Below are 12,334 nucleotides of genomic sequence, written 5' to 3'. Positions count from 1 at the left end.
TTTCATTGAATTGAGGATAGTTTAACCAAAATATACCACAAGACCTAGAATTGCATTATGTGTATCCCACAAAAAAACATTCACTGTTATAAGCTAACTTTTTTGATGAATTTCAGCAAAATTCCCCAAATTCCCGGGCTTAACTTCCCATGAAAAATTTCAGGAATATTTCAGGAGATTTACCGGAAAGTTTCCAACCCTTTGCTACCCTAATTACAGCGCTAGCTAGCTGTAGCTTATGCTTTCAGTACTAGATTCATTCTCTGATCCTTTGATTGGGGGGGACAACATGTCAGTTCATGATACAAGAGCTCTGATAGGTTGGAGGACGTCCTCCGGAAGTTGTCCTAATTACTGTGTAAGTCTATGGAAGAGGGTGAGAACCATGAGCCTCCCAGGTTTTGTATTGAGTTCAACGTACCCAGAGGAGGACGGAAGCTAGCTGTCCTCCAGCTACACCATGGTGTTACCCTACAGAGTGCTGTTGAGGCTACTGTAGGCCTTCGTTGCAAAACAGTGTGTTTTAATCAATTATTTGGTGATGTGAATATATTTACTATAGTTTAATCTAAAAAAGATTTTAAAAAATTGTTTCACTATTTTTATTTTTTTAATGAAATTCACTGAGGAGGATGGTCCTCCCCTTCCTCCTCTGAGGAGCCTCCACTTCTGTTGATTAACATATTTACATTCTGTTCCCCTGAGGGACCATGTTCTACTGTAATGGATTATTGAGGCAACGTTACAGACAGAGGAGCAGTGGACCCTGCATGTATGACTAACTGACTGAGTACGTGTGAAGACGTGTTTGTGTGTTTGCATGTGTGTGTGTGTGTGTGTGTGTGTGTGTGTGTGTGTGTGTGTGTGTTTGCATGTGTGTGTGTGTGTGTCTGTCTCATGTGTGTGTGTGTGTGTGTGTGTGTGTCTGTCTTGTGTGTGTGTGTGTGTGCGTGTGTGTGTGTGTGTGTGTGTTTGTTTGTGTCTCTGCTGATGAAAATGAAGACTGATGTAGCTATTCATAGAGAAACCATGGACCATTGCATGATGGCTCAGCAGCAGCAGAGCATAAAGCAGATGAACATGTTATATATTCAACTCATGCATGTGTGATGTTTCTAGTAAAGAGACATTCATGTAGGCTTAGAACTTGAGAACATCAGATAGGGGCTGACTTGAAAGATCATGCAGTTCTTTCTTGATGAATTCTGTATTGGTATTATGTATTGGTATTCTTTCTTAGTATTTTTTCTTGGTATTCTGTATTGGTATTCTGTATTGGTATTCTTTATTGGTATTCTTTATTGATATTCTTTCTTGTTATTCTGTGTTGGTATTATTTCTTGGTATTTTTTCTTGGTATTCTGTATTGGTATTCTGTATTGGTCTTTTTTTCTTAGTATTTTTTCTTGGTATTCTGTATTGGTATTCTTGCTTGGTATTTTTTTCTTGGTATTCTTTCTTGGTGTTCTGTATTGGTATTCTTTCCTGATATTTTTTCTTGGTATTCTGTATTGGCATTCTTTCTTGGTATTTTTTTCTTGGTATTCTGTATCGGTATTCTGTATTGGTATTTTTTATTGGTATTCTGTATTGGTATTCTTTATTGGTATTCTGTATTGATATTCTTTCTTAGTATTTTTTCTTGGTATTCTGTATTGGTATTCTGTAATGGTATTCTTTATTGGTATTCTTTATTGGTATTCTGTATCGGTATTCTTTCTTGGTATTCTGTATTGATATTCTGTATTGGTATTCTTTCTTGGTATTTTTTCTTGGTATTCTGTATTGGTATTCTTTGTTGGTATTCTGTAATGGTATTCTTTATTGGTATTCTGTATTGGTATTCTTTCTTGGTATTCTGTTGGTATTATTTATTGGTATTCTTTCTTGGTATTCTTTCTTGGTATTCTTTCTTAGTATTTTTTCTTGGTATTTTTTCTTGGTATTCTGTATTGGTATTCTGTATTGGTATTTTTTTCTTGGTATTTTTTCTTGGTATTCTGTATTGGTATTCTTGCTTGGTATTCTTTCTTAGTATTTTTTCTTGGTATTCTGTATTGGTATTCTGTAATGGTATTCTTTATTGGTATTCTTTATTGGTATTCTGTATCGGTATTCTTTCTTGGTATTCTGTATTGATATTCTGTATTGGTATTCTTTCCTGGTATTTTTTCTTGGTATTCTGTATTGGTATTCTTTCTTGGTATTCTGTATTGGTATTCTTTCTTGGTATTCTTTCTTGGTATTCTTTCTTGGTATTCTGTTTTGGTATTCTGTATTGGTATTCTGTATTGGTATTCTTTCTTGGTATTCTGATGGTATTATTTATTGGTATTCTTTATTGGTATTCTGTATTGGTATTCTTTCATGGTATTCTGTATTGGTATTCTTTCTTGGTATTTTTTCTTGGTATTCTGTATTGGTATTCTGTATTGGTATTTTTTTATTGGTATTTTTTATTGGTATTCTGTATTGGTATTCTTGCTTGGTATTTTTTTCTTGGTATTCTTTCTTGGTATTCTGTATTGGTATTCTTTCCTGATATTTTTTCTTGGTATTCTGTATTGGTATTCTTTCTTGGTATTTTTTTATTGGTATTTTTTATTGGTATTCTGTATTGGTATTCTTTCTTGGTATTCTTTCTTGGTATTCTGTATTGGTATTCTGTATTGGTATTATTTCTTCGTATTCTGTATTGGTATTCTTTCTTTGTATTCTGTATTGGTATTCTTTCTTTGTATTCTGTATTGGTATTCTTTCTTGGTATTTTTTCTTGGTATTCTGTATTGGTATTCTGTATTGGTATTCTTTCTTGGTATTTTTTCTTGGTATTTTTTCTTGGTATTCTTTCTTGGTATTATTTCTTGGTATTTTTTCTTGGTATTCTGTATTGGTATTCTTCCTTGGTATTTTTTCTTGGTATTCTGTATTGGTATTCTGTATTGGTACTCTTTCTTGGTATTCTTTCTTGGTATTCTGTATTGGTATTCTTTCTTGGTATTTGGTATTGGTATTCTTTCTTGGTATTCTGTATTGGTATTCTGTATTGGTATTCTTTCTTGGTATTCTGTATTGGTATTCTGTATTGGTATTCTTTCTTGGTATTCTGTATTGGTATTCTTTCTTGGTATTCTTTCTTGGTATTCTTTCTTGGTATTCTTTGTTGGTATTCTTTCTTGGTATTCGGTATTGGTATTCGGTATTGGTATTCTGTATTGGTATTCTGTCTTGGTATTCTTTCTTGGTATTCTTTCTTGGTATTCTGTATTGGTATTCTTTCTTGGTATTCTGTATTGGTATTCTGTATTGGTATTCTGTATTGGTATTCTGTGTTGGTATTCTTATGCAACACAGTCATTTGTTTTCTTTCTCTCTCTCCAGATTGTCACTTGTGATGTTCTGCATATTCGTCCATCCATAAAGCCCCCTCCTGAGGGACATGCTGTAAATCCAACCCAACCACTATCTGAAAATAGCCTCCCCAGTCCAGCTGGAGAGTGGATGCGAGCAGCACGCAGCAGTAGCAAGGTGCACAGCCGACAATGTGTCAGTGATATTCTACGGTCAGCTGCAAGACAACAACAAACAATGCATTATGTAGAATTATGTATTATGGCTTATACATTATGTATGGTGTATTGACAACATGATTAGCAAATAAATGCCCTTCAAGGCGTTATATTGAGCTTCTGTCCTCAATCTTGGAGTATCACAGAAACAAACACACAGATTTATAGTTGAAATGTTTACATGGTTGAGTTAAACTCTCCTCTTTATTGTGGTAAAGTGTACTTCTAAGACGACTTTGTAAAATGCATAGATACGGTACTCCATTTTGTTTATTTTTTGTTTATCTGTCGGCCCCGGCCTCGAACTCAGGCCCTGTGTGTAGTTAACTGACACTCTCTGCCCATTCATCGCCATTTTACCTGTTGTTGTTGTCTTAGCTGATTAGCTGTTGTTGTCTTACCTGTTGTTGTCTCAGCTAGCTTTCGCAATCAACACCTGTAATTGCATTATGCCTCGCTTTATGTCTCTCTCAAATGTCAATATGCCTTGTATATAGTTGTTTAGAATAGTTATCATTGTTTTAGTTTACTGCGGAGCCCCTAGTTCCCCTCATCATACCTCTGTTACCTCCTTTGTCCCACATCCCACACATGCGGTGACCTCACCCAGCATAACTAGTATGTCCAGAGATGCAACCTCTCTTATCGTCACAAAATACCTGGGTTTAACTCCACTGTACCAGCACCCCACCATACCCCTGTCTGTACATTATGCACTGAACCTATTCTACCTCGCCCAGAAATCCGCTCCTTTTATTCTCTGTCCCCAACGCTCTAGGCGACCAGTTTTGATAGCCTTTAGTCGTACCCTCAGCCTACTCCTCCTCTGTTCTTCGGGTGATGTGGAGGTAAACCCAGGCCCTGCATGTCCCCAGGCACTCTCATTTGTTGACTTCTGTAACCGAAAAAGCCTTGGTTTCATGCATGTTAACATCAGAAGCCTCCTCCCTAAGTTTGTTTTACTCACTGCTTTAGCACACTCCGCCAACCCTGATGTCCTTGCCGTGTCTGAATCCTGGCTTAGGAAGGCCACCAAAAATTCTGAGATTTCCATCCCCGACTACAACATTTTCCGTCAAGATAGAACTGCCAAAGGGGAGGAGTTGCAATCTACTGCAGAGATAGCTTGCAAAGTTCTGTCATACTTTCCAGGTCTATGCCCAAACAGTTCGAGCTTCTAATTTTAAAAATTAATCTCTCCAGAAATAAGTCTCTCACTGTTGCAGCCTGTTATAGACCCCCCTCAGCTCCCAGCTGTGCCCTGGACACCATATGTGAATTGATTGCCCCTCATCTAGCTTCAGAGTTCGTTCTGTTAGGTGACCTAAACTGGGATATTGTCACGACTTCCGCCGAAGTCGGTCCCTCTCCTTGTTCGGGCGGTGTTCGGCGGTCGACATCACCAACCTTCTAGCCATGGCTGATCCATTTTTCATTTTCCATTGGTTTTGTCTTGTCTTACATCACACCTGGTTCCAATCTCATCAATTACATGTTGTGTATTTAACCCTCTGTTTCCCCTCATGTCCTTGTTGGTGATTGTTTGTTTGTATGTGATGTGCAAGTTGTGTTCTGGTGCGCGACGGGTTTTGTACCCACTTTGATTATTTTGTATATTTTGGTTTTCGGAGTTTTGTGAGCACTTATTAAACAACCACTTTTGTTCTCCTGCACCTGACTTCACTGCCGCCAGCACGCACCCATTACAGATATGCTTAACACCCCGGCAGTCCTACAATCTAAACTAGATGCTCAATCTCACAGAAATTATCAAGGAACCCACCAGGTACAACCCAAAATCCATAAACATGGGCACCCTCATAGATATTATCCTGACCAACTTGCCCTCCAAATACACCTCTGCTGTTTCAATCAGGATCTCAGCGATCACTGCCTCATTGCCTGCATCCGCTATGGGTCTGCAGTCAAACGACCACCACTCAAAACACTTCTGCGAGTAGGCCTTTTTAATCGATCTGACCCGGGTATCCTGGAAGGATATTGACCTCATCCCGTCAGTCAAGGATGCCTGGTCGTTCTTTAAAAGTAATTTCCTCACCATCTTAAATAAGCATGCCCCTTACAAAAAAATGTAGAACTAAGAAGAGATATAGCTCTTGGTTCACTCCAGACCTGACTGCCCTCGACCAGCACAAAAACATCCTGTGGCGGACTGCAATAGCATTGAATAGCCAACGCGATATGCAACTTTTGAGGGAAGTCAGGAACCAATACATGCAGTCAGTCAGGAAAGCAAAGACTAGCTCTTTCAAACAGAAATTTGCATCCTGTAGCTCTAACTCCAAAAAGTTTTGGGACACTGTAAAGCCCATGGAGAACAAGAGCACCTCCACCCAGCTGCCCACTGCACTGAGGCTAGGTAACACTGTCACCCCCGATAAATCCATGATAATCGAAAATTTCAATAAGCATTTCTCTACGGCTGTCCATGCTTTCCTCCTGGCTACCCCAACCAACAGCTCCGCACCCCCCGCAGCTACTTGCCCAAGCCTTCCCAGGTTCTCCTTCACCCAAATCCAGATAGCAGATGTTCTGAAAGAGCTGCAAATCCTGGACCTGTACAAATCAGCTGGGCTAGACAATCTGGACCCTCTCTTTCTAAAATTATCTGCTGTCATTGTTGCAACCCCTATTACCAGTGTGTTTAACCTCTCTTTCGTATCGCCCGAGATCCCTAAAGATTGGAAAGCTGCCACGGTCGTCCCCCTCTTCAAAGGGGGTGACACTCTTGACCCAAACTGTTATAGACCTATATCTATCCTGCCCTGCCTTTCTAAAATCTTCGAAAGCCAAGTTAATAAACAGATCACTGACCATTTTGAATCCCACGACATCTTCTCCGCTGTGCAATCCGGTTTCCGAGCCGGTCACGGGTGCACCTCAGCCATGCTCATGGTACTAAACGATATCATAACCGCCATCGATAAAAGATTGTACTGTGCAGCCGTCTTCATCGACCTGGCCAAGGCTTTTGACTCTGTCAATCACCGTATTCTTATCGGCAGACTCAACAGCCTTGGTTTCTCAAATGACTGCCTCGCCTGGTTCACCAACTACTTCTCAGACAGAGTTCAATGTGTCAAATTGGAGGGCCTGTTGTCCGGACCTCTGGCAGTCTCTATGGGGGTACCACAGGGTTCAATTCTCGGACCGACTCTTTTCTCTGAATATATCAACGATGTCGCTCTTGCTCCGGGTGATTCCCTGATCCACCTCTATGCAGACGACACCATTCTGTATACATCTGGCCCTTCTATGGACACTGTGTTAACAAACCTCCAAACGAGCTTCAATGCCATACAACTCTCCTTCCGTGGTCTCCAACTGCTCTTAAACGCTAGTAAAACTAAATCCATGCTTTTCAACCGTTCGCTGCCCGCACCCACCTGCCCGACTAGCATCACTACTCTGGACGGTTCTGACTTAGAATATGTGGACAACTACAAATACCTAGGTGTCTGGCTAGACTGTAAACTCTCCTTCCAGACTCACGTTAAACATCTCCATTCCAAAATTAAATCTAGAATCGGCTTCCTATTTCGCAACAAAGCCTCCTTCACTTTCTCCGCCAAACATACCCTTGTAAAACTGACTATCCTACCGATCCTCGACTTCGGCGATATCATTTACAAAATAGCCTCCAACACTCTACTCAGCAAACTGGATGCAGTCTATCACAGTGCCATCCGTTTTGTCACCAAAGCCCAATATACCCACCACCACTGCGACCTGTATGCTCTAATTGGCTGGCTCTCGCTACATATTCTTCGCCAGACCCACTGGCTCCAGGTCATCTATAAGTCTTTGCTAGGTAAAGCTCCGCCTTATCTCAGCTCACTGGTTACGATAACAACACCCTAACCCTAACCCTAACCCGTAGCACGCACTCCAGCAGGTATATCTCACTGGTCATCCCCAAAGCCAACACCTCCTTTGGCTGCCTTTCCTTCCAGTTCTCTGCTGCCAATGACTGGAACGAATTGCAAAAATCGCTGAAGCTGGAGACTTATATTTCCCTCACTAACTTTAAACATCAGCTATCCTAGCAGCTAACCGATCGCTGCAGCTGTACATAGCTCATCTGTAAATAGCCCATCCAATCTACCTACCTCATCCCCATATTGTTTTTATTTACTTTTCTTCTCTTTTGCACACCAGTATTTACTACTTGCACATCACCATCTGCATATCTATCACTCCAGTGTTAATTTGCTAAATTGTAATTACTTGCTACTATGGCCTATTTATTGCCGTAATTCCTCATGCCTTTTGCACACACTGTATATAGACTTTCTTTCTTTCTATTGTGTTATTGACTGTACGCTTGTTTATTCCATGTGTAACTCTGTGTTGTTATTTGTGTCGCACTGCTTTGCTTTATCTTGGCCAGGTCGCAGTTGTAAATGAGAACTTGTTCTCAACTATCCTACCTGGTTAAATAAAGGTGAAATAAAATAATTAACAATATAAAATAGATCTGTGGTCCATGGCTCTGTAGCCCTAAACAAGCACAATCTGGTGGTCTGATAACACCTCTGACCTGACCCCTCTACACCTCTGACCCTTCTACACCTCTGACCCTTCTACACCTCTGACCCTTCTACACCTCTGACCCTTCTACACCTCTGACCTGACCCTTCTACACCTCTGACCCCTCTACACCTCTGACCCTTCTACACCTCTGACCCTTCTATACCTCTGACCCTTCTACACCTCTGACCCCTCTACACCTCTGACCCTTCTATACCTCTGACCCTTCTACACCTCTGACCCCTCTACACCTCTGACCCTTCTACACCTCTGACCTGACCCTTCTACACCTCTGACCTGACCCTTCTACACCTCTGACCCCTCTACACCTCTGACCCTTCTACACCTCTGACCCCTCTACACCTCTGACCCCTCTACACCTCTGACCCCTCTACACCTCTGACCCTTCTATACCTCTGACCCTTCTACACCTCTGACCCCTCTACACCTCTGACCCTTCTACACCTCTGACCTGACCCTTCTACACCTCTGACCTGACCCTTCTACACCTCTGACCCCTCTACACCTCTGACCCCTCTACACCTCTGACCCTTCTACACCTCTGACCCTTCTACACCTCTGACCCTTCTACACCTCTGACCTGACCCTTCTACACCTCTGACCTGACCCTTCTACACCTCTGACAGCATCCTACTGTACTACTGGACAATTCCTTTTCAAGTGTATTCATGGGTTTGATTCAACTGTCGGCCTATGTTTCCAGCCAATATCTGACTTCAGAGTGAGAAAAGTGTATTTTGCATCACATCGAGTTATGGTCCACTGTAACTTAATGTTCAGCATGTTCATACCCTGATGTAGCAGTCAGATCAATGAAACAGAGCTGTAACAGGCTGGCTGCTGTCATTTAATGAAAGGTTATAGTGTTGTCTCCTCTCCTCTCATCTCATCTCCTCTCATCTCCTTTCTTCTCCTCTCATCTCCTCTCATCTCCTCTCATCTCATCTCCTCTCCTCTCCTCTCATCTCCTCTCATCTCCTTTCTTCTCCTCTCATCTCCTCTCATCTCCTTTCTTCTCCTCTCCTCTCATCTCATCTCCTCTCCTCTCATCTCCTCTCCTCTCATCTCCTTTCTTCTCCTCTCATCTCCTCTCATCTCATCTCATCTCATCTCCTCTCCTCTCATCTCATCTCCTCTCATCTCCTCTCATCTCCTCTCATCTCATCTCCTCTCATCTCCTCTCCTCTCCTCTCATCTCCTCTCCTCTCATCTCATCTCCTCTCATCTCATCTCATCTCCTCTCATCTCCTCTCATCTCCTCTCATCTCATCTCCTCTCCTCTCCTCTCATCTCCTCTCATCTCCTTTCTTCTCCTCTCATCTCCTCTCATCTCCTTTCTTCTCCTCTCCTCTCATCTCATCTCCTCTCCTCTCCTCTCATCTCCTCTCATCTCCTTTCTTCTCCTCTCATCTCCTCTCATCTCCTCTCATCTCATCTCATCTCCTCTCATCTCCTCTCCTCTCATCTCCTCTCCTCTCATCTCATCTCCTCTCATCTCCTCTCATCTCATCTCCTCTCATCTCCTTTCCTCTCCTACCCAGTCTGTGATTGGACATGAGGAGTGGCGCACTAATGGAGGAAGAGATATGATTAAGCTGACAAGCAGATGTTGTGGCTGAAAGCCATGATTTTAATGTCAGCTCCTCCCATTAAAGGTCAAGTTAAAGATGCAGAACGCTCTGTCATTTCCTGGTTGCTTAAAGTCCAATAGTTCCCCTAAATTCAGTTTATGTGACAAATTAAACAAGCTTAGTGTAGAGAATCATTGTACAATCTAAACCGCTGTAAAATACATTTTCCATAACCTAAAATATTGTATTTCAGCTTGTTTAAAGCTGGTGCATAAAACCAGAAAGTAAAAGACACAAAAAAAAAAAACTTAAGTACGGGTAGCATAGAAATAACACACACAGAACAGATCTACTGCTTCTTAGACTTGCTTTCAATGAGAATGACAGATCTATAACTCACATTTATATGTGAATTTGGTCGGGTCACGCAAAAAAAGTGACATATAGCAGGTTTCATGATGATGTAGCTGCTGCTCTGCCTTCAGACGTGGGATCTAAAAATGGGGAGGGGGGGATGGTCTTTGACTTCTCCACCTCTCTGCAATGTACATTTGAAAAGGAGGAGAGGAGAAGAAGGGGAAGGGGATGGTCTTTGACATTACATGGAGGAACACTGATCTGTAGATATTGGTAAGTCGGTCATAAACTGATTATCATAATTGGGTCCATTGATGATGCACAGCAAAGTGAGTTCAAAAGTAAAGAAATTTATTGATAAAATGATGCTGGTCAATATAGTGTTGTGAGTATGAAAGCTTTTAGGGAGTGTTTTTCCCCCTCGACTCTATTGGACGGAATCAGGGGAACATATCAGATAGAGATGTTGCTTCATCGTGGAGAGATGCTCTTGGTGATCCGGTCACAGGAGTTCAAAGCAAGGTCATTAAAACACTGCAAATATAATCCTTGCACTTCAGTTTTATAACGATATCCCCCGCGGCCTTGAGTTTGTTTCTGCACTGATGACACTGTCTGCCACCCAACAGCACTAATACAACAGAGATAATATAGCACCACTAATACAACAGAGATAATATAACACCACTAATACAACAGAGATAATATAGCACCACTAATACAACAGAGATAATATAACACCACTAATACAACAGAGACAATTTAACAGCACTAATACAACAGAGACAATATAACATATAACACCACTAATACAACAGAGACAATATAACACCACTAATACAACAGAGACAATATAACATATAGCACCACTAATACAACAGAGATAATATAACACCACTAATACAACAGAGATAATATAACATCTCTAATACAACAGAGATAATATAACACCACTAATACAACAGAGATAATATAACATCACTAATACAACAGAGACAATATAACACCACTAATACAACAGAGACAATATAACATATAACACCACTAATACAACAGAGATAATATAACATATAACACCACTAATACAACAGAGACAATATAACACCACTAATACAACAGAGACAATATAACACCACTAATACAACAGAGACAATATAACACCACTAATACAACAGAGATAATATAACACCACTAATACAACAGAGACAATATAACACCACTAATACAACAGAGATAATATAACACCACTAATACAACAGAGATAATATAACATATAATACCACTAATACAACAGAGACAAAATAACACCACTAATACAACAGAGATAATATAACATATAACACCACTAATACAACAGAGATAATATAACACCACTAATACAACAGAGACAATATAACATATAACACCAAATCAAATCAAATCAAATTTATTTATATAGCCCTTCGTATATCAGCTGAAATCTCAAAGTGCTGTACAGAAACCCAGCCTAAAACCCCAAACAGCAAGCAATGCATGTGAAAGAAGCACGGTGGCTAGGAAAAACTCCCTAGGAAAAACTCCCAAGAAAGGCCAAAAACCTAGGAAGAAACCTAGAGAGGAACCAGGCGATGAGGGGTGGCCAGTCCTCTTCTGGCTGTGCCGGGTGGATATTATAACAGAACATGGTCAAGATGTTAAAATGTTCATAAATGACCAGCATGGTCAAATAATAATAATCATTGTAGTTGTCGAGGGTGCAACAAGCACGTCCGGTGAACAGGTCAGGGTTCCGTAGCCGCAGGCAGAACAGTTGAAACTGGAGCAGCAGCATGGCCAGGTGGACTGGGGACAGCAAGGAGTCATCATGCCAGGTAGTCCCGAGGCATGGTCCTAGGGCTCAGGTCCTCCGAGAGAAAGAAAGAAAGAGAGAAAGAGAGAATTAGAGAGAGCATATTTAAATTCACACAGGACACCGGATAAGACAAGAGAATACTCCAGATGTAACAGACTGACCCTAGCCCCCCGGCACATAAACTACTGCAGCATAAATACTGGAGGCTGAGACAGGAGGGATCAGAAGACACTGTGGCCCCATGATACCCCCGGACAGGGCCTAACAGGCAGGATATAACCCCACCCACTTTGCCAAAGCACAGCCCCCACACCACTAATACAACAGAGATAATATAACACCACTAATACAACAGAGATAATATAACACCACTAATACAACAGAGATAATATAACACCACTAATACAACAGAGACAATATAACACCACTAATAC

The sequence above is a fragment of the Salmo trutta genome, chromosome 3 (genome assembly GCF_901001165.1).
Source record: "Salmo trutta chromosome 3, fSalTru1.1, whole genome shotgun sequence".
Lineage (NCBI taxonomy): Eukaryota > Metazoa > Chordata > Actinopteri > Salmoniformes > Salmonidae > Salmo > Salmo trutta.
The sequence above is the reverse complement of the archived record's forward strand: the minus strand, read 5'-3'. Positions refer to the sequence as shown.